The following is a 23,302-nucleotide window of genomic DNA, read 5'->3' as shown; positions in this document are numbered from 1 at the left end:
AAACAAGTTAGTAACTTTTATTTCCAAGTTCTGAAAATTAATATAAGACTGCTATTGCCAATCAAAATCAGAGCAGGCAAAAGGCTATGGGCTAGAGCCAGAGTTCAAGTGATCTGAAATTACCTTGATATGATTTTAAGCTCGCAGGATAGGAAGAGAGATTTGGAACTTAAGGATATATAGGGATATATTAACCTTTCCTCAGAGGTTACACAGCAGACGAGGAGTGTGTCAAAGAAGCCTCTGCCTTCAAAGCAGCGCTCAGACAAATCCCACCTCCGACAAAAGGTACCTGAGCAAATAGATAGGCCAGGAAATTAAGGTTGAAAATGAACAGCACTGGAAATGATGGATTTGGAAAATGAATGTGTTTTCACAGAGATGTGAAGTGGGGTGGGGGAGGAGAAGGGGATATGATTCATGAAGATTTAGTGGCCTAGTTCTAAGCAGTGTGGCCTGGTACCAGCGATTCAGCCTCTGGATAGATACTGTCGGATCATGATTTACAGCCCGGGATCTGGGAGGGGATGAAGAATGCTATTTGCATTGATCATGCAGTCCTATTTCATCAAAGTTTAGGTCTTCAGAATAAATGGGAGGCACTTGATAATATTTGTATAGTAAATGGCTGGGAATTGATTGTCAGTGATAAATAAAAAGGGCTTGAAAACAAACGGACTGAAAAAAGATTTAAAAATTATAATTGCCTATGAATGCAAAATTGGTTTATTCAGCTCTGGATCCAGGCTCTATTTTCTTATGGGTTGACAGGCAATTTAAACCACAAAATTAAACAGTAAAGGATATGGTTTTAAAATAAATGAATCTGGAGTCTAGTCTTTTTTTTTTTTTAATCTCAGAAGAAACTAAACTTTCTGTGAAGTGCACTCTCTTGTCCCAACTTCCCTTTTACTTAAACAAAGCTCCTGTTTTCAGTGACTCTGTGGGTTTGTCTTCAGGGGCTGCCTCTGTAGGACAGCTTTTGTGAAATAGCTCATTATTTTGGTTTCAGATTTTTCCATCAGAAAGTTGTTCAACTGATTCCCTTGCAAAACCCACCTTAGGATTTGTGTGTGTGTGTGTGCTATTAGATTTTTATTTGTGCTTTTGGAAAGTGCCACTGATCTTTTTCTCACCCATGCCCAATCTCCCAGAAGCAAACAAAAGGTGGATTGTCAGAATGTTTTCTTAATGATCACCGAGAAGAGTCCCTGGTGAGAAGGGTAAGAAATACTTTTTTTTGTCACCAACTTGATAGGAAAGATTGGCTTAGTTTTGTGGCTATGATCTGGGTACTCACTCAGGACTCCGTACTTAGAAGGGCCCTCAACTTGATTTAAAGTTCTGCAGTTGAGGTTGTATTTTCATCTTGTTTCATCATGTCTCACACATGATCTAGTCGTTGATAGCTAACTCTGTAGCTGACATTTATGGTGTTCCTATTGTGTACGGCATTGTTTTAAGCATGCCACCATAATTAATATTTGCACTAGTTATAGAGTTAGTTGTTTTGGGGTCCCACTTTACAGATGAGAAACTGAGCCAGACAGAGCTATCGGGCAACATCAGAAACTGATGGAACAGTGTCCGACCTGTATGTATCCCTGGCGATTGGAGCACCAGTTCCCAGTCTCTAACTCTGCGATCCCTGCCTCCTTCTGTTACTTCCCCTGCTAGGCCTCATTCCGATTTCTTATTGGTTGTTAGTGGTATGGTCAATGGGAAAAACTTATGGACAGCTATAACAGGCCTGCTTACTGAGAATGTGCTTGACAAATGCAAACATATGACCGGAAGTTGAGACGAAGTGCCTCAATTTCGTTTAAATTAACTTACTGTGACTTTGGGCAACATTTTGACGCCATGGAAGAAAGAAGGGAAAGTGGTCCAGGAAAATGGAATCAGGGTCTGCAGCCTGTGTGGAGTGAGAAGACATGTTGGACGGCTGGGCAGTCTGACAGATGAACGCAGAAAGGAGTACAAGCCTTGTCGCAATTTGATTGTGGCAGATGCTGGGGAACCAAACATCTGAGGTCTAATTTGGTTTAGGGGAACTGAGTGGGAACAACTTCTTTTCTTGATCTGCAGGTGGCAGAATCGATGACTGTGGCGGGAGACGGCTAATGCAGGACAAATGTTGAACCGCGCTGCAAGACACTTGGGTGCAGGTGGGGCTGGGTGAGGGGTTTACAAACTAATTGGTTTCAGACTCCTCAGGGCGGCCTTTGGGCTGCCACCCCCCCCACTATTATCTAGCATATGGCGCATGGCAGACACTCGGTATTTGTGAGTCAAGAAGGAATCGAGCCATCGTCTACTCTATTTCAGTCAGGCTCAGTTGCTAAGACCTCTTTGTCTGCTGTGCAAATTTTAAGACACATCCAGTCCTGCCCTTATAGTTTTTGATATCCAGAGCAGGGCTAAGACCATGAGTACTGTTTCTTAGATGGTGCTTTATCTCCCGTGTCCAACATAATAAATAAATGGTTGAATGTTGTTAGCATGGAATGAAAGTCATACCCAATTCTTCAGGTCCTCATGTCCTTACTTGCCCTAATAAGCTAAATATGGAGTCTCCGTTCATTAAATTTTGATATCCTGATGCACTGTGCTCATTACTGATAGACTCGGTTGATGGCCTCTTACTCGGAATTCCCTGAGGTGCTGAATATTGGTGTGGTATGTGACATAAAAGTAAATATGTATTTGGCCTTCATTCGTGTTTCCTAACATGGATATAAAACCCTTGTAATTTCTTGACTGATGGAATGAGAGAAACATCTTTATTTGTGATAAACTATTCTGAGCTACACCTGCATCTAGATTTAGATGTCTGTTATGAACCCCTAGACAGCTTCACGGTAGCAGCCGACTGATAGGGGAACTAACCACATAATTACAAGGTAGGAACTCCTGTCTCCAGTCCATGATGTTTGCAGGGGAAGAATGGCTAGAAATTGAGCTAAACACCAATGCTTAATAATTAAATCAACCATGCTTATGCAAAACCCATAAAGCATGGGGTTTTAGAACTTCTATCTTGATGAATGTATTCATGTATGGGAAAAACATCAACTCCACAGGGAAGCTCTTGCACTCAGGATGCTTCTACACTTTTCTCTATGCGTCTCTTCATCTGATTGTTCATTTTTGTCCTTTGTATTATTATTTATAATAGACTAGAAAAGTCAACCAACTGTTGTCCTGAGGTCTGGCAAATGAGTTTGTGAGAATCCTTGCTTTATAGCTGTTCAGTCAGAGGTATGGGGAGCCAGATTTGCAGTGGACATCTGAAGTAGAAGGCAGCCTTGTGGGACTGAACCATTAGCCTGAGAATTTCTGTTCAAATTTTGCTTAGTTAGTAGCAGAATTGATTGAACTGTTAGATATCTTGTTGATGTCTAGAGAGCCGGAATACTCATTATTGGTGTGGGAAAAGCCATAGACTTGGTATTTAAGTGTTTAGTATACACATTAGGGTAGTAGCTGGTAATCTAGACAAGCAAGCTTGCTCTGATAGGAATCAGCTAAGAGGATGATGGGAAGTAGCTACTTTACAGATAATGCCCATTATTGAAGAGTAGCCTGGCCCCTCCCTCCATGTCATCATATGCACAACTGAAATAACTGGTGAAATAACTGACATTATTGTCATCTCTAGGAAAGTTCTTTGCCATCCCCAACATTTCTATCGTCGTTCTGGCCTCACGAAGCACAGCACAGCATATTCAAGCCTGTCTGCTTCTGTCTTTGTGCACCATGTGCGTGTCTGATGCCTGCAGAGGCTGGAAGTAGGCATCCGACCCCCTGGGACTGGAGCTACTGATGTCACCATGTGGGGTCCCCAGAGGATCAGCTAGTGCTTTCATCTCCTGAGCCATCTCTCTGGCTCCTCCGCGTCTGTCTAGGAGCAGTGTAGGCATTTATCTTCTCTCTGGAGATTTTACCTTTTTAAAAATATCAGACCTGTATTTATGAGCAGAGAGGTAAAGAACTGTTGCTCATTGGTATGGTTGAAATGGGCCTTTTTCTACTCACCTCAACTATTTATAGCTGATGTAAGGGGGTTTTATCATGTGTAAGAGACGTCACCACCCATCTCTGTTCGGAAATGTTCTCAGCATTTAGGCACTAAGTTAAAAGGTGTTACACACCAAATATGCAAGACAATGTCACTCCATATTAAGCATTTTTGTTCTTAATTACACAAAATGACAGAATCATCAGGTGGCTTAATTTAATGCTTTCTTGACGAGTTCTGTGTGCAGAGGTACTACAGACATCTGTTGGTAGCCCCACACTCGCTGCTCATGACAATGCCCAGCAAACAGGAGGAACTCAGGATTTATTGACTGACTTCCTAGCAGGCTGGGCTTAGCCTTCTTCACCTTGGGTTTTGAAGGAAATCCTAACAACTGATAGTGGAACGTCATACATTATTACTCACACTCTCTTGAGCAATTGAGGGAGAGATAGTTTAATCTTGTAGGGGGAAGACAGGAGAATGTGAGAGGGTTAACAACCATCACCGACCTTGTTCTCTCTGTCCCCTGCTCAATAAGTTCTAGTGGGAGGCCCAGGAAGGGTTATTTCTACTGGGAATCTGTAAGAAGAAAGAGGGCAGGCCCCGTGCGGAGTTGCACACGACTTGTCTACTCTATCTCCTTATCAGCTTTGCCTATTTAAGCATCAGTGGTCAGCACATATGTGGAAGAACAGCCTAGGAACCACCGGGCAAATAAAAGAGTAGGGCTGTCATCTGCTAAGGAGTTTGGCAGGGGAGTGCTTCAGGCAGAAAAAGTCTCTTGACTCCTCTGATAATGCTTCTTCTAAGAAGACTCAACAGCCTCTGTCCAGCTGCATCCTAGGAGTCAGCAAACCATTTAAAAGCGGCCAGGTGCACAGATGTCCATGTGGTATTAGGGCACTGGGAGGCAAAGCCCCTGCAGCCCATCCCAGGTCTAAGGATGCTGGCATCTGCTGTCCCCGTAGGTCGCCAAGAATGTTACAAGTGATCCTTTACTTCCGCAAGCAAGCTAGCTAGCAAGGGAGAAACCCTTCCAAGAGACTCCAGACTCAGTTATGTGTTTGAAATTGCCTTCTAAGTTACTTCTTCTAAATTCATGTTGCCTGTAAGCCACAGGCTTTGAAATGAAACACATTTTACAAGTGTTGCTTTCCCAGCACCTCTTTCAGAGAAGCAGCTGTCCTATTTCCTCCAATAAGGTAATAAGCCAGAAAACGCAATGGAAGCCTTTAGGGTACATGATTGGAGAGACTTGCCCACACAGACCAAATGAGTGTCCCAGAGCAATGCGGGGACCAGCCCTCCAGTCACACAGCTCTTTCACTAGACGTGTGGAAGGGGCGTTGGTGAACTCCCTTGTTTGGTTTGTGCTGATAAAAAGAAACAAGGAGATGAGGTGTGGCATATGTTGACTTCCGAGCAGAAAACCAGACCTCATGGTACCGTCTTAGGCACGTGACACTTGCGTCTGAGCACACAGCAAATTCTAGGATGGTACTGTAGAAAGAGCGCTAAACTTCTGAACAGGATGGGCTCGCCGATTCTGTCTATGGATGGGAGGGGTGAAGAAATTCTCCGAGAGAGAGAGAGAGAGAGAGAGAGAGAGAGAGAGAGAGAGAGAGAGAGAGAGAGAAAGTACAAAGAGTCAGTGTGAGGAAGGGTAGAAGCGGGCTCTGAAGGAAGCTTCATTTCCCCGAGTCCCAACTTCTGCTATTATTCAGAAAAAATACAGAGTAGAGTAGGATATTCTGCCAACTACAGGATTTTGCACTTGTATCTCGCCGGGCTTGATTCATAGTTACCCACAGAAGATCTTTTGTGACAAGCTTTATTTTTGGTGATTGGGTGTGGTGAAAACAATTAGCATGAGAACCACAACATTTAATTAGTAAGGAGTTTAGTTAGCGCTTATCCTATGTGCTCTTATCCTATCCTTATCACTTTCAACTGAAATATGAAAAAGAGGAGGCAGAGGGGAGGCTAAGCACCTGGTCTAAGATTATATAGCTAGTAAGTGGCAGAGCCATGGTCCAAACTTTGGTCAGTCAGCTCGCAAGCTTAGTCTCATAACCACTGACTTCCAATATAAAAATAAAGATGGGAAAGCCTTACATAATATCAGTGCACAGCAGAGGTTTATTTTTTATTTATTTTTTTATTTTTTTTTGGTTTTTCGAGACAGGGTTTCTCTGTGGCTTTGGAGCCTGTCCTGGAACTCGCTCTGTAGACCAGGCTGGTCTCGAACTCACAGAGATCCGCCTGCCTCTGCCTCCCGAGTGCTGGGATTAAAGGCGTGCGCCACCATCGCCCGGCACAGCAGAGGTTTATATCAAAGGAAAATGTCCCTCAGTGACTGATTTTTCTCTCCCTCTTCTCCTCTATGGCCCATTTAGAATTGCCGATATTGTACCCAAGACATTAAAAAAGAGTTTCATGTCTACTGTTTAACTTCTCCCAGCAATTCTATCCCTGATAGCTGTTTTATTTCCTTCAATAATGGAGTAAGTTCTAGAATGAACCATAAATCATCAAGAAACATAATTAAGGTAAGATTGCTAAAAAGAATCCAGGACATCAATTAAATGTGAATTTCAGGCAAACGATGAATAATTTTCACATATATAAGTATGTACCACATACCAACTAGTGTATGCAGCATATTTATCCTGAAATATTATTTATTGTTTTTCGAAATCCAAATTTAACTAGGCATTCCATTTTTTTATTTGCTAAATCTGGTAGAGTTAAGTTAAAATAACAACAACAAAAACCCCTTAGGCCTATGTATAGACCGAAACTTGGATTTATTGTTTCATGCCATTCTCCCAGAAGGTGAAAAAAAACCTCATAAAATGGGGAAATTACATAAAATTCTTGGATCTTCTTGGGTTTTATGGCTAGTCTTTTCATACAATCTGGTTACCATTGTATGTTGCTGTTAGCCATTGGTATCTTATTTAATTCTTCGACAATCTGAACTAGTGCAGAGGAAACCTCACATTTACAAATACTCCAGTGAAGCTCAATCAGGGCAAGCCGCCGACTTCAGATCTTGTTTTAAGATTTTCATCTCTTAACTTTTCATCTGAATGAAGCCTGGGGCCTTTGAGGTCATGTGGAAAACATGCTTTCCCATCAGCAGTAACACGAACTTGTTTAATTCAGATCACGAGGTTTTCCTTCAGAAGCTACTCTTTGGAAAGCCAAGGTTGGTCCCTTATGCACTGATCCCGGGTGGTTGGCTGGACACAGCTACTTCTCTTACGAGCACTGATACCAAACTGGGTATGCTGCCTTTTTAAAAAATGGAATAAGACCATTAGTGCTTCAGGGATGTCTGGCTTTCCGGGCAAGGGATGCTTCTTGGCTGATGCTATTTATCAGAATTCACTTTGGTGGCAGTCATGGTGGGATCCGGCTATTAGTATGTATATGCAGGGGTGGGGTATGGGAGAAGGGAAGTGTTAGGCTGGTTGAACAGTTTTTGACAAAAGAAACTACTTGGTTCTAGGAAGTTGCTTGCATATTTTTGCAATATATCTGTTTGTTGAGTACTGCGTATTTTAAGCAACAAATCAGCCCACAAAACTGCACCGCAGCAGCATCTAGTAAGAGAAAGACGCACATGGTATGGCAGTGAAACATTAGTGGGACTTTGTGAGATGAAAGAAATAAAAACATTTCAGTTTCTGACAGTATTTATAGGTTTGTGAGGCAGGCCCGATTGCCAGTTGCTTTTGGGTTGCTTTTTCTCTGACTGATGATATGTCCCAGATATGGTGACTCCCCCCCCCATGTTAATTTCAGATGCTTTTCAGTGGGTGAATATGGATTGATAATATGCAGGAAAGTAAGAACACACAGGAGTATTTTAAAATATGGCGAGAAGGTCTCAGCTGTAAGTGATCCGAGAGCACAGACCCGTTACTCGCTGTTTTATTTAACAACTCCCGGTCTATTAAGGGTTCGCTTCACTCAACGATTTCATGTTAATCATCTTTTGTTTTATAGCCCTTTATTTTCTTGCTGGAATCAATATCCCATCAACTTCACCCGCCATCTACCCTGTGATCTATGAGAAGGTTCTGGTACAGGGCTGAATTTATACCACGGCAATTTGCTGTGAATGTTGCCAGTTCTTAATCCAAAACATTGCTTCCACTTTATTCTCAGAATTTTATTGCTTCTTGACCAGCAGATTCCCCATTTCTTAGAGAATAAAGGGTGACATGTAAAATCTGAAATGTCTATATCGAGGGTACAGAAGTTTGGACTCGAGTGTGAAGAGAAGCTAAACCCATGCAGTGACATTGGTTAATAGGAGCAGAACTGGCCGTTCCACACCATGTGGCTTCTGCAAGACAGGCTTGATGAATTTGTCTCCACCTTACTGGAAAACTGGATCATTCCAGGAAGACCATATTTTAAGGCAGTTTCAGATCTTGATGGTGTGTTTAGATTGCCTTGACTCAAGCAAAATCCATCACATGTGGGGTCCTGATAGTCTCGGGCCCTATTCCTTCTCTGCATTTCGCCCTCGTTTGACTGGGTGGCAGCTGTCCTCTCGATCATTAGTATAAATCCAAGTTGCAGACCACAGGGGGCTCTGAGTTGTTTGCAAAGATTAATTTAGAAATTAAAAGTGCATTATCGCCCCCTCTAAAAATATATTATCCAGATTGTGGTGCCAGTGTCTGTAATAAAATGAATGATTAAGTTACGTCCCTTCATCTTATCACACAGATGTAATTGTTTGGGGTCTCTGGGAAGTGGTTGGTAAATTCGTGCTTGATGCCTGTTGTGAAAGGTCTGAGAGCTCCGTTCTCTTACCACCTTTTAATTATGTTTTTAAATTTAACAGCTCCCATCTGGTAAGTCTACAAAAGCGTTGTATCTCACAAAGGGATTTTTTTTTGGTAATGATGTTGTACTTTTTGACATTTATATTTGTTTAGTCACATTTGTGTTGTGTGTGTGTGTGCGCGCGCACGCGCGTGTGTGTCTGTGTGTGGAGATCGGAGAACAACTTGAGGGAGTCATCCAGTTCTCTTCTGTGTGGTTGTCAGGCTTGATGGAGGTGCTTTTACCTGCGGAGATACCTCGTAGACGATCATATTTGTTTTTAGAAGCTATTATCTTGGAGGCTGGGGAGATGGCTTAATAGGTGCAAGCCTTATGACCTGAGTTTGGATCCACGGACCCCAGGTAAAACTGGTATGCGATCACCCAGGTGTTGGTAATCCCAAGGCTTGCCTACGGGAAATGGGAAGTGAGGACAGGAGGCCTTTCTGGAGTTCAGGCCAGAACTTAGCTTAGGTGTAGATGAGTTTTTCTTTGGGATGCCAGCTCACAAATAATGGCACAGAGACTTATTAATTATGAAAGCTTGGCTTAGGCCTTTTCCCAACTAGTTCTTAAAATTTAAATTAATCCATATTTTAAAATGTACATTTTGCCGTGTGGCTTGGTTACCTCTGATCTGTATTATATGTCCAATTTCTTTACAGTCTCATTGACGTCCTGCCTTTCTTCTTCCCAGAGTCCTCTCTGTCCCTGGGAATCCTGACTCACCTCTCCTTGAGTAGCTATTGGCCATTCAGCCTTTTATTAAACCAATTACAGCAATGTATCTTCACACAGTATGCAAATATTCCACAACAGTTAGGTGGCATGGACAGACACTGTCTCATAGAAGGAAAGTGAGTACTAACACCTGTAGATTGTCTTCTGGCTTCCAGTCATGCTCTGTGACCCATGTATACCTGCACACATGAACACACACACACACACACACACACACACACGGTTCTAGTTCTCCTTAAAGTGTTCTTCAGGGAGGAACACACCTATTTGTTATTTAATACCAAATGGTCAGCCCTAAAAACATATACATATGAAGAACATTATCTATAATGAGCAGTTTATCTTTAGAAATACATACGTGTGTGTGTGTATGTGTGTGTATAAAAGCAATTAATAAAAAAAGAGGTCATGTATCCCAAAAAGGCTAAATGAAGTTTCTAGATCACTTACTACTGACCTTCATTAATTCATAAAGATTTCTGTGAACTACATTCCTTCCCATTGGGTGAACATGATATAGGAGCCGGTTGACAGTAATGGCCCATGCTTGCGTGTCTTCACCAGTTGACGCCCATCACTAGTGTGACTCCAGGTGACACGGCTGGGGTGAAATCAGAATGGCTGTGCTGCACAACTGTAAGGAGGGCAGGGGAACTGTGCCAAGAAGCTGCCGAGTCCTGTGTCTTACACGTGGGAAAAGTAAAATGAGGAAGTGGTTGAAATGAATGGAAAATATTTAATATGTTGATTACATGAGAAAATAATAATAGTTTTTGGATTTAACAGGTTAAATATATTGTCAAGCCCTCTAAAAAAATAAAAGTAAAAAAGAGGCCATGAATTTGAAAAAGAGCATGGAGAGGTAGATGGGGGGTTTAGAGGAAGAAAAGGGAGTGGAGAAACGTTGTAATTTATAATCTCAAAAACAGAAGGAAAAATAATTTCAGCTTGGGAAGGTGTCCATCTGACTACCATATATTTTCATTTTTTCTAACATGTCTTTCTGCATTGCGTTTTTAGTATCATTTAGTTTTAAATAATAAAGCAAAGTAGAAAGGCAAACTCAGAACATATGCAAATTTGCCTTGCTTCTGAAATTGCTGAAGTTTGGTTTAGAAGATGCCTCTGCTGGCTGGTTTTTTATGCCATCTTGACAAAAGATGAAGTCATTTGGGAGGAAAACTTCAACTGAGAAAATGCCCCCACCAGATTGGCTTGTATGCCAGTCTGTGGTGCGTTTTCTTGGTTGATGATTGATGTGGGTGGTGCCACACCTGAGCTGGTGGTCCTCAGCGTTGTTAGAAAGCAGGCTGAGCAAGCGATTGGGAGCAAGCCAGTAAGCAGCACTACTCTGTGGCCTCTGTATCAGCTCCTGCCTCCAGGTTCCTTCCCCCAGTTTCTGTTTTGGCTTCCCAGAGTGTCAGAGAATGACCTGACAGTTTTAAGCTGGAATAAGCCTGTTCTTCCCCAAGTTGTTCTTGGTCATCATGGTTTGTTTGTTTGTTTGTTTATTTATTTTTATTGAGCTCTACATTTTTCTCTGCCCCACTCCCTGCCTCTCTCCTCCCCTTCAGCCCTCTTCCAAGGCCCCCATGCTCCCAATTTACTTAGTAGATCTTGTCTTTTTCTACTTCCCAGGTAGATTAGATTTATGTATGTCTATCCTAGGGTCCTCATTGTTGTCTAGGTTCTCTGGGATTGTGATTTGTGGGCTGGTTTTCTTTGCTTTATGTTGAATAACCATTTATGAGCGAGTACATGTGATGATTGTCTTTCTGTATCTGGGTTACCTCACCCAAAATGACGTTTTCTAGCTCCATCCATTTGCCTGCAAAATTCAAGATGTTGTTATTTTTTCTGCTGCGTAGTACTCCATTGTGTAAATGCACCACATTTTACTTATCCATTCTTTGGTTGAGGGGAATTTAGGTTGTTTCCAGGTTCTTGCTATGACAAACAATGATGCTATGAATATAGTTCAGCACATGTCCTGTGGCACGATTGAGCATCCTTTGGATATATACCCAAAAGTGGCATTGCTGAGTCTAGAGGTAGGTTGTTTCCTAATTTTCTGAGAAATCACCACATTGACATCCAAAGGGGCTGTACCATCTTGCATTCCCACCAGCAATGCAGGAGTGTTCCCTTTACCCCAATCATGATGTTTTATCAAAGCAATAGAAACCCTAAGGCAGTGGTGCCTCAATGACAAATAGATTCAGAGGCTGAAATCCACGATTTATGGTTTTAGCTTTCTTTTTGAAATAAGAAAAGTAATTTTTGTTCTGGGGCTCTCTCAAAGCTGTATGGGGAATATATAAAGTTAGTATTAAAAGTCCTGAGGATCACATGGGACAAAATACATGACAACATATGAGGAGGTCAGTTATGTTGTAAAGATTACATGATCGTTAATCACACTTTTACTAATATAATGGAACTTCAATCATATCTTCTTATTTTGCCGGTAGCTCTTTATTTTTGTGGTGATCTCTCTATTTTTTTTTGTCTGTCACTCTCTTACCTTCAGAATTTGAAGCAGTCATTTGCATTTTGACTGCCACAAAGGTATTGCTGGGGGTAGTAGTGGACTCCAAACTTTTATGAGCCCCTTAGTTCTCTTGATGATGGTCATGACCACATCCAGGATAATCCCTTCCTGGGGACAAGGAAGACAAGCTACTTCATATGAAGACTACTTTTCCATGAAGCGTCCCTGGAGTTAGAACAGGCTCAGACTGCAGAGTCTTTGCTAAAATTAATTCAGCTTTGACCCTTTTACCCGACAAAGCCTTCACAAACGTATCTTGAGAATGGAAACTACATTCAAAATGAATCTGTTTGGCAAGAGTTTTGTATCTTCACTAATAAAGAATAGAAACTAGAAGTTATAACTACTTATTGGGTAGCAAAGAACCCAAATAAAGGGTAGTGTCATGCATTTAGAGGAAATTTCTTGTAAATCTAAAGGAAATAGATTTACTTGCAATTAGAACAAATTTATTGTTGATTAGAAATTCTTTCTTTCATTCTTGTTATCTTTGTTTATAGTAAATAATTAAACACACCAATGAGATATTATTGGGAGGTATTTTTATCTTTACCAGTAAGAAGATGTTTAAGTCATGTGATAAAATGCTATCATTTAATAATGTCTGTCTTTGATGCATCTCTCTCATTGAAGGCAAAAATTTTATTATGGATGTGACTGCATAAATGTGATTTTTTCCTATGAAATGCATATACACATGTGGACAATGTTAGCTACTTTTCTTATTGTTGTAATAAAGTATCCTACAGAAAGAATTTAAGAGAGGTAATGATTATTTTGGTCCAGAATTTTAGTACACTGTGGCAGGGAAGTTATAGAGGAACCATTCGGTTCATGGCTGTGGGAGTGTGTGGTTGAGGTTGTCTATATCATTGTGTGCCAAAAAGAAGTGAGGGAAGGAAAAAGGGAGGAATGGTGAGAGAAAGATTTCTTCTTGTTACTAATTATCTGAAAGCATCATGACACTTATCTTATTTGTGGGCAGTCTAATTTTTTCCCCAAAAAGCATAGGTCTCAATAAATCCATCAAGTTGTTCAACATATCCAAAGGAAGCAGAGAAATTAAAAAAATTAAATCTATCAGCAGTTTCATCCTAAGTTCTGTAAATAAGAACAATACACAGGACACCTGTGTACTCTGCTTAGCTGAACCTACTATTAACATTTTCTTATCCCAGCTATCTTCCTCTTTTCAAATTTAAATTTATTTCCTAACTGATATATAAGACATAAAAGTTGTGTGTGTTTATGTGGTACCATTTGATATTTCAAGAACATATACATGGCACAATTAATCAAGGCCAATGTATCTTCTTCTCAAATAGTCACTATTCCTTCATGGTAAAAGATCTGAAAATTCTTTTTCCTAACTTTTGGAGATGCAGAGCAGATAGTTGTTTTCAGCAGTCTGTACTCATCTACTGTGTAATGTGTATCAGAATGTCTTAATCCTATGATAACTTAGTAAGCATCGATCAACTTTTCCATGCCTCGTTTTTCTTTATTCTCTCTCCTCAGCCTCCAGTAACCAATTTATGTTCAGTTTCTCAACATCAGCTCTTTAATGTTCTATGCACCAGTCAGATCATATGGTGCTTGTTCAATCTGGTTTTCAAAACTTATCCCAGTGACCTTTAATTTCACCCAAGTTGTCACACAGGACAGGGCTCCATCTCTTTCAATGGCCAACTACCATTCCACTGTGTATAGCTGCTGCTTTTTTTTTTTTTACCCATTCACCAGCTGATAGAAACTTAGGTTGTTTCTATTTTTTTTTACTATTGTGGGTGATGTTACAAGGAACAGTGGGGGTAGAATAGTTTTCCAGCTGATTTTCCTTTCAGTCAGATTTCCTTTCCTTTTGATATGTACCCAGTGGTAGGATTCCTGGATCAAATGATAATTCATTTTTCTGAAATGAATTTGCGGAGCCTCCATATTATTTTCTAGGTTATATTAATTTACATTTCCACCAACAGCGTTTTAAGAGTCCCTTTGCTTCACAGTCTTACTCTCATTTGTTATCTCTAGTTTTTGTTTGTTTTTAATTTTTAAAAATAGGTTCTCATGTATCCTGGGATGGTTTCCAGCATACTGTGTAGCTAAGGATAACCTTGAACTTGTGTTTATTCTGTTTCAACTGCCCAAGTGCTGTAACTGCAAACATACACAACGATGCCTGGTTTATGTGTTTCTGGAGATTGTACCCAGAGCCTTGTACACTAGGTAAATATTCTATCAACTAAGCTACATGTCCAGTCATAATGGCCTTTTTTGTTTTTCTGGAGTGAGGTAGTATCTCCTTGTGGTCTTGGGCTCTGTAATGATTAGTGATGTTAAACATTATTTTTTGATTGCCAAAAACTGGGGTGTTGCCTTCATGGATCCAGTTTTTCTCTGAAGGGCAGGGGGCAGTGCAGAGATTTAGTGGCTCATGATCAAAGGAGCTATCTGCTGTGTAATATTAATTTAAGATGCGTTACATTTATTTTTGCTGTGGAATATTTGTTTCATGATGCAAAGGTGTGTTACATCATTTTATGTTGCTTTTGTTTAACTCTGTGAAGCTGTGTTACTGCGCCTGCCTAAAACACCTGATTGGTCTAATAAAGAGCTGAATGGCCAATAGCAAGACAGGAAAAAGGATAGGCGGGGACGGCAGGCAGAGAGAATAAATAGGAAGAGAAATCTGGGAAGAAAAGAAAAAGTAGTGAGAAAAGAAGGGGCCAGCCACCCATCCACATAGCCAGACACAGAATAAGAAGGAAAGAAGAGATACATAGAAGTAGAGAAAGATAAAGCCTAGAGGCAAAAGGCTGATAGGATAATTTAAGTTAAGGAAAGCTATCTAAGGCTGAGAATTTATAATTTGGGAGCTAGGTGGCAGGCCCCCCAAAAGTCAAAGAGTTAAATAAACCAACTAAAAGACAAACAAACAACCCAAAACCACCATCACCAAAACAACAATAATAACAACAAAACCCCCAACTATGGGTGCCAATCCTAGCTGCTGCCCTGGGGCCCCCTGATGCAATTGAGCATCCTGGTCTTTCAGGAGAGGGCGAGATTAAAAAGAGACCGCACTTACTTTGTGAGCAATGCTTACACTGTAAGAAAACTGGTCACTGGAAGAGTGAAAACTCAATTGAAGAAAAGCAACAAAAAGGCGAATGGAATTTCCTAAGCCCAGCAAAGGGGGATTCTAACCAAAACTTGACTGCAAGGATCTTATTAGCTGGGCTTGGATGGACTAAGAGTAAGGAGGACCAGGCTACCAAGAGGCTATTGTCACGATGGAAGCCAGGGGTCAACTCATGACATTTTCATAGACACTATTGTTGAATATTCTGCTGTAACCGTGACAGTAACTTCCCTGTCAATATGAATTGCTACCATAGTAGGAGCCACAGCAGATAAGACTAACTCTGCTGGCAGTATAACTCATGCCAGATAGGAGGCCATGAAGACTCAAAATAGAGGTAAACCCACTCTGGGCTGACTCCCATAGGAGTCGTTCATTAACTCTGCCTTGCTTTCCTTTCTGACTTTGGTAGGGAGACCAAAGTACAGGGCAGTGCTTAGATATCATGGGAATGATGTCAGTGTAAAGGTCGTATAGTTTGGCAAGAGGCAGTCTGACTTAGCACTGGGTCCCTAAATGCCATCTCAGGGAAATAATGGTCACTATTTTCATTGGTATCTAAGACTGAGGCTTTTAGTGGCCATCATGGTAATGGCAGTGACATTATTATTCATGCCATAGAGCAACTAGTGTTCCAGAAGACATATGGTAGCCATGGAAGAAATTATAGGGTGAGTGTGGTAGGTCAAAGGTCAATGGCTGCATCAAGCACTGAGAAAAGAAAACACATCCCAGGTCCATCAGACAGGTGTTAGTAGAAATGACAGGGTATTTGTGAACCGGGAGTGCTGATGGCTTTACGATAGAAACAGTAAAGATTCAAGGGACTGCTGCAGACCCAAAGTTCTATCCTTATCATCATTCTTCATAAGCCACCACCACAGGCAGCCGAAAAATTGAAGTTATCTCAGAGACATACTCAGTACATATTCAGTCCATAAGTCAGGAAGACTGTCAAATTCACAGTTGAAAGTGTGTGACCTCAGCTCCTCTGGAGCAGTATGGTTGGGATTTGTGAGAAAAGTTCAGTTAGCCATAGAAAGTGAGGAGGCTCAATTTTATCAGCTTGCCTGAAAGTGTAGATGGCTTTTTAGTCCATTGCAGACTCTGGCAGAAGGAGAGTAGAGACTTCCAGAATCCTGGCAGGCAGATTTTCTCGCTGCGTGCTCTCCCCAGCTCCTACTCTTGGGGTTGGCTGCTGCTACGAATTTCGCAAGCTTGAACATTGGATCGTTATGCCTGTTGCCCACACTTTGCTATGAGGCTCCTTGGAAAGACCTATGTATATATTTTGAGTTTTCCTGGCTAAGTTGTCCAGAGTATTCAGCTATGTGTGAAATAGACTTGGTCCCAAACCATTTGAACTCAGGGGGAATTAACTGTAATTGGTCTGGGAGATAAAAATTTGTTTTCTTAGGAGCTTATGATTTCTGAAAGAACACTTTATTTTATGTTTTTATTCTAGAACAGATAGGCACGAACATTAAATAGGTGTACGGCGTGGTATCTTTGTGGCTGACCATAGAACGCAGATGTAGGACGTGGCTAATAGTTCCAGGTTTCTGGCCAGTCTCGTGGCGTTAATGATAACCACGGACATTTGGATGGGGCTTTAAAGTCTTCCTAGCACCTTCACGTGCCTTTATCACATTAGATAGTGGCGCTGGTAATGAATGATCTGTGACTTCCCCCACTGACCGGAACACCCTGCCATCGGGATTCTGTCTCTTCCTAAGGATTTTCTCATGAGGCTGATTTAGCTACTCAAAGCTTGTTAAAAATAAGCCGAAAATGAATAAAAGGAGAGACTTTGGCTTTTCCTAGACATGAAGGTCTGAGTTCACTGTGTTTGATTATAGAAGATAAACTTCAGGTGGCATTAAGAAGTGTTTTTCCTTTGGCCCTATTGTCTTGACAACCATTCATTTTTGTGATATGCAAAAGACAAATACTGTTGCCTCAGTAAAGATAAACCTATCCCTAAGCATGGAAAAGATTAATGACAAAGCTAAGGTCACTTCTTAGGATTAAACAATTAGGACAATGTTTTGTGCTCACCTTTCCAAATTCGCTGGTTGGCGCTCGTTTAGAAGCCTACAGACAACCGTGTAAAGGATTGACTCAGGTGATGGCCTCTGCTTTCAGAGTTGGCTAAAATCGGTCGGTGTTTGGAAGGAGACATATCAATCAAATCTATTTTTAGAATTAAATTAGCCTAAGGTTTCACAAACTCACATTTTTATTCCTATAAAAACCACTGAGCGCTGTCATAAAAACATGGCCAGGATTTACTGTCTCTCCATGAGATCTAGCATTAAGCCAGAAGGAAACCCTGTTCCTTAAACCTAACTCAGACGCTGCTGCCTCTGAAACTTGACTCTGTAATTTGGTAAGTGTTTTAAAAAACACAACTAAATGGCTACCACATGGCAGAAAATTAGCAATCTGGGACTGAACCTTTTGTGTGGCATTAAAGCCACATATGGAAAAAATTAAATATCATCCTCAATGCCCTCCATGTGTTCAGTTGTATTAAATGAAATGCTTATAAAGTGTGACATTATTTAACTTTTATAGTGTTTGTCACATCTAGTAAAACTTATTATTGTTCTTTTGAAAAACTTTATACAGGTGCCGCTGAGTTCACATCGGTCTGGAAACTCTATACTGTAATATAATTATATATATATATATATATATGTAATATATAATATGTATACATATAATATAATATATTCTATAACGTACATATAATTTGTTACTGGGTACAGTACTAGGAAATCAAGAAAAATTCAAAACAGGATGACTTATGGAAACACCAACCCCAGTAACTTGCAATAAGCAATAATATTTATAACAATACTTCCATTTTCATAATAAACATTTTTATAAAACCCGCAGGTAAAGTGTGAATAATCAATTGTTTGGGCAACAGTCACCTCTTTGAAATAAATACCTCTGAGTATCATGCATTTCCCAAAGTTGAATATCAGACCAGGTGGCCATCACAGTTTACATCTGGGAATGTGGCTGTTGAGGCAATTCTGTCATTAAATTCACAGCTCTGAAGTCAATAGAAATTCTCCGTGAGTTTGTCAGCCTGACTGGTCTAGACTGACATCGAAAGCTACCTGATCTGAAAGTCTCCTCCAGTCCTGCTTGCTAGGCAGTGATAAGAAGGTTAGATGCTTTGGTCTGAGCTGCTCAGAGGAGCCTGGGACATCATCTCTTTCCATCTCAACAAGTACGGCTTGTAGTCCACTGGTTTCAGTACCGCCTGTGGGAGTCTTGGTGTCCTCTCTAGGCCATTGCATCTGCTCACTCTGAAGTTCGTTAGGCGATATGCATCCTTTCTGAGGTGGAGCCACTCTGATACTCCATGTGCACTGGTGTGCTGTCTGTGTGAGGGCTTCAGGTCCTCTGGAACTGGAGCTATAGACAATTGTGAGCTTCTGTGTGGGTGGTGGGGACTAGAACCCAGGTCCTCTGGAAGAGCAGTCAGTGCTCTTAACTGCGGAGCCATCGCTCCAGTCCCTGGAGTTTATGGCTCACTAAACAAAGTCTGGGAATTTGAGTGCATGATTACCTGTACATAGATCCAGAGTGTAATATTATGGATTTCCCTGCTAGTTCCCAAGATTCTAATCTGCTCATGGCACAGAATTTCAGTCATTTGGTTGTGTGGGACAAGGGCAATTGCTGATCCATTGGAAAACCTGTTGTCACTGGCGTTTTGTGTGGGGATGAACAACCTCCATGCAGTTGTCCTGTGGACTGTGGGCCAGGAGACTTGGCTTTGCTGAGATTTGATACCCACAGGTGTCAAATTCACCATAAAATTTATGAAGTGCCCTGATATTACCTGAATTTAAACATTTGAATCGCAGTTTGGGACTTAAATAAAGAAAACCAAAAATCCAAAAGAAGTGTGATAGATCAAATTTCCAGGCAGTTTAAAAGGTGTGCATGGTTTCATACAGAGCATAGCAAAATTTACCAAAGTCAATTCTTCCCTGTAAAGACAGAGCCTGAAGTCCGCTTTATTACCACACACTGTGAGACAGTGTCCGCAGGGCAAACGCTTCAGGGTCTGGTATGGGTGATTTCGCTTCACAAGAAGCGCCTGGGTTAACATTTCACCTTGAGAAGAGCTGGACAGAGGCAATGGCTTGTCTACAGGAAGACAAATGACACCGTTGCAGGGAGCATTCTGTGTACCTCAGGCACAATTATCCCATCACCCCACGCTGCTGTATTCTGGGGATAATGCCACCGTGGCTTATGTTATCGCATCTGTGGTTCTCTGGGCCGAGGTTTTCTCCTGGAGTCCCATACTGCTGGAGGCAGCTGGTCGATGATTGAAGGCTCTCAGGGCTGCTAAAAAACGAGCCGTAAACGTCAGTTGTTTTCCCGTAATTGTTTCTGTCCCTCAGTTACCCATTTCATGCTTCGCATTAATGTTCCTTGGGAGCTGGTAGTGTTCCTTGGGGTGTGAGGAGAGCTCTCCTGCAGTTACGGGGTCCATATTCTATGGGGTTTCTTTTCCATAGCGTCCGTGAGGGGTGATTTCAACCCATACTTCGTTTCTTTATTGTTACCGTCTGTAATATTTCTTCCGGTCATCTCATGAGGAGTGACTGCTAACTGCTCGTGTCTCACTCTCTTAGAAGTTTCTACAGAATCACCAGGATTGGGAAGCAAACGGTTTTTATCCCCCACCCCCCTTTTATTCAGCAGTGCGGGCAGTTTTACAGCATATAAATATTGCTAGTCACTTTCTGCTGCTATTGACAACATATGAACACTTACCCGGCAGCAGCCAAAAGTCAATAGTTTTCAAAGGGATTTGCAAAATACATGATTCCTTTGTTTATTTATATTTCTGGTTGAGAGTGCAGATGGGAAACTCTCGGATTCTGGAGCCAGCTACATTTGCTAATGGAATGTGCAGGTCCCACTGCCAGGAATGGAAGAGTCAACCATCCAGTTTGGAGTGTTGCAGCTGGCTCTTGATAGCTTGGAGTCAGCAAAGGGGAAGTTAGAGGCATTTGGTCCGACTGGACTGGAACGGGCTGGGGCACCTTTCCTTGCAGTCAGGATCCGGGAGTGTTTGGCCTTGGTTCTCGAATACTAGCCCAGAGTGAATGCCGAGCATGGGAAGCTGTTGCATTCATATGGTCGTGCTGGTAGCAGAGCTGCTTTCTGATTGCCCTAGGCGCCCAAGGAGCCACACTCCCTGCCGCCTGGCTCCAGTGAAGGCTAAAGAATGAGTGTACCGGGAAAGAACCTCATCCCAGAGCTGGGGTAAGATCTCCGAGGGCCACTGACCATCTGTGACACTTGAATGGAAGCAAACTATACACCTAGTCTTCCACTGGTAATTTGAATACTAATTAGGAAATTAACAAAGTGACATTACTAATTAGAAAATAATGAAACATTTAAGAAGTTAATCAGGACATAATCATTTGAAATTTAAAATGCATATGGGTTTCTGTGAGCGTATATGTGTATATATATATATATATATATATAAATGTATGCTACACACACAGGTATTATTTTAACCTAAAATGCTCATATCTTTTTGTTTGACAGTAGTTTTTTGATATCAGTCCAAAGTCTTTCTGTTTTTGTAGTGATGCCATCCAATCCAGGGTCTTGCGCACACCAGAGAAGTGACATACCACTGAGTTACATCCTAGGCACCGAGGCCTTTTAAAAATTAGTTAGTTGGCTGATTATAATCTTAATGGTCTTTCTTCCAGAAAGAACCACTATGGCGAACCATTCCTTCCTTTCAAATGGAGCGAGAGCTCAAAAATCCTCGCAGAGCATTTTGAAGGCAGAGTCCTCACGGAATTTAACACAACCCCATTGAATTGTTTGAAAACAACCATTTGGGTTTTTAGAAATAGGAACAATAATTCTCTTTTTTTGCATTCTCCACTGATTTCAATAATAGTTCTTTAATTTAGGTAATCACAATCTTAGCTTACATAAATAGGCTTGGGTGTGAGGAACTTTTGGTCCCCTAACAGCACCTGGGATGGGAGGAGAAGAGGGCAGGCATACTAGCGTTCTACTCCCAGAAGTGGATAATTTTCATCACGTCTGATGGGAGAAATGGAAAACAGTGGTAGATCCAGGGCACTGAACTAAACAAATGCTAGCTCCGAGAGCTTGTGTTGTATTAAGTGGCAGACACTGGTTTCTATTACCTGTCCGTCTCTTTGCTATGGACCCACAATGGAGAAAGTGTTGAGCCAAAGCAGGGGGCACAGGAACTATGTGCTGTGATATCTGATTCTGCTGTGACTCCTGTCTTAGGCAGCCCTGGGAATGATTCTAATGATAATTTACTCTGTGCTTAAACCCTGAGCACACAACCTGTTGTTCTTCCTCTGATTAGCATAGGTGGCCAGTTCTAAGAACATTAGGATGTGGCTGAGTCAGGGCTAATATTTTCAGACTTTATCCTTCCGCATCTTAGAGTACATACAGAATACCATTGCCTTTCTATAAGTGAAAAAGACCAAAACAAAACAGGAGACATGAGAGCCATATTAAAAAAAAGAGATTGTAGTTGCAGAACAGAGCTGGTCTGCATCTGGATTTGGTAAAACTTGGCCTTTGTGTTCAATTTTACAACTCAGCTAGCTGAAGTATTACAGGGTCATGACTTACCTAGGGTCAGTTCGTCAGTCAATAGCTAGTTGCTATATGATCCCCAACCCTTGTAACTTTTAGCTCTATATTTTAACCATTAAGCCATGTGACTCACTACAAGACATGCCACGAAGCATCCCAGATGTGCGCCGGGAGAACTCCTTCCATGACCCTGCTAGCATCAAGCCCCCTTAGGATTTGGCGTTTATTAAATATTCCTGTACAGTGTAAGCACATTAACCCGAGTGCTATGAGGATTTCCCTGCATGACAACGTTATAAGATTTTCTTATGAGGTCACTTCCTAGGGAGGCAGGGATTTAAAAGCCGCCACAGCAGGCACTGGAGCAGGCAACATGTGTCTTTGCTTCCAGTCTGTCACGTTAAGTCCTGGAGAATTTATAGGAATACAGTGTCGGATACAGCTGATGTAGCTCCTTTGTTTGTTCATGTGGGTTAGTTTCACCTTGAGAGCATCTCTGGATACCCAGTGCGCTTTTTATCCCTGAATGGTGTATTAACTCGAAGTATTTCTGACTTCTGGTCATGAGGATTTCAAAATCAATTGCATACAGCAGCCAGGCTTAGCAGCCAGGCTTTGCACTTTTTTTTGGTTTTTTTTTAATAATAATGGTTTTTATTTATTTATTTATTTTTTATTTTTTATTTTATTAAGAAAATAAGAAAAAAAAACATAAACAAAAAACAAGTTTCCACGTCCTCCCAGCCTCCCATTTCCCTCCCCCTCCTCCCACCCTTCTCCCCCTCCTCCCACCCTTCTCCCCCTCCCCCCACTCCTCTCCCCTTCCCTGTCCCTCTCCAGTCCACAGAGCAGTCCGGGTTGCCTGCCCTGTGGTAAGTCCTAGGTCCTCCCCCCTCCGTCCATATCTAGGAAGGTGAACATCCAAACTGGCTAGGCTTCCACAGAGCCAGCACATTAAGTAGGATCAAAACCCCGTGCCATTGTCCTTGGCGTCTCATCAGCCCTCATTGTTCGCCATGTTCAGAGAGTCCAGTTTTATCCCATGCTTTTTCGGTCACAGTCCAGCTGGCCTTGGTGAGCTCCCAGTAGATCAGCTCCACTGTCTCAGTTTATTTTTTTTTTAAATTTATTTATTTATTAAAGATTTCTGTCTCTTCCCAGCCACCGCCTCCCATTTCCCTCCCCCTCCCCCAATTAAGTCCCCCCCCCCTCAGCCCAAAAAGCAATCAGGGTTCCCTGTCCTGTGGAAAGTCCAAGGAACCCCCCACCTCCATCCAGGTCTAGTAAGGTGAGCATCCAAACTGCCTAGGCTCCCACAAAGCCAGTACGTGCAGTAGGATCAGAAACC

Source organism: Microtus oregoni, unplaced genomic scaffold, assembly GCF_018167655.1.
Source record: "Microtus oregoni isolate MIOR12 unplaced genomic scaffold, Mior012 000041F_ref0000270, whole genome shotgun sequence".
NCBI classification, from domain to species: Eukaryota; Metazoa; Chordata; class Mammalia; order Rodentia; family Cricetidae; genus Microtus; species Microtus oregoni.
This window is presented reverse-complemented; position numbering follows the sequence as displayed.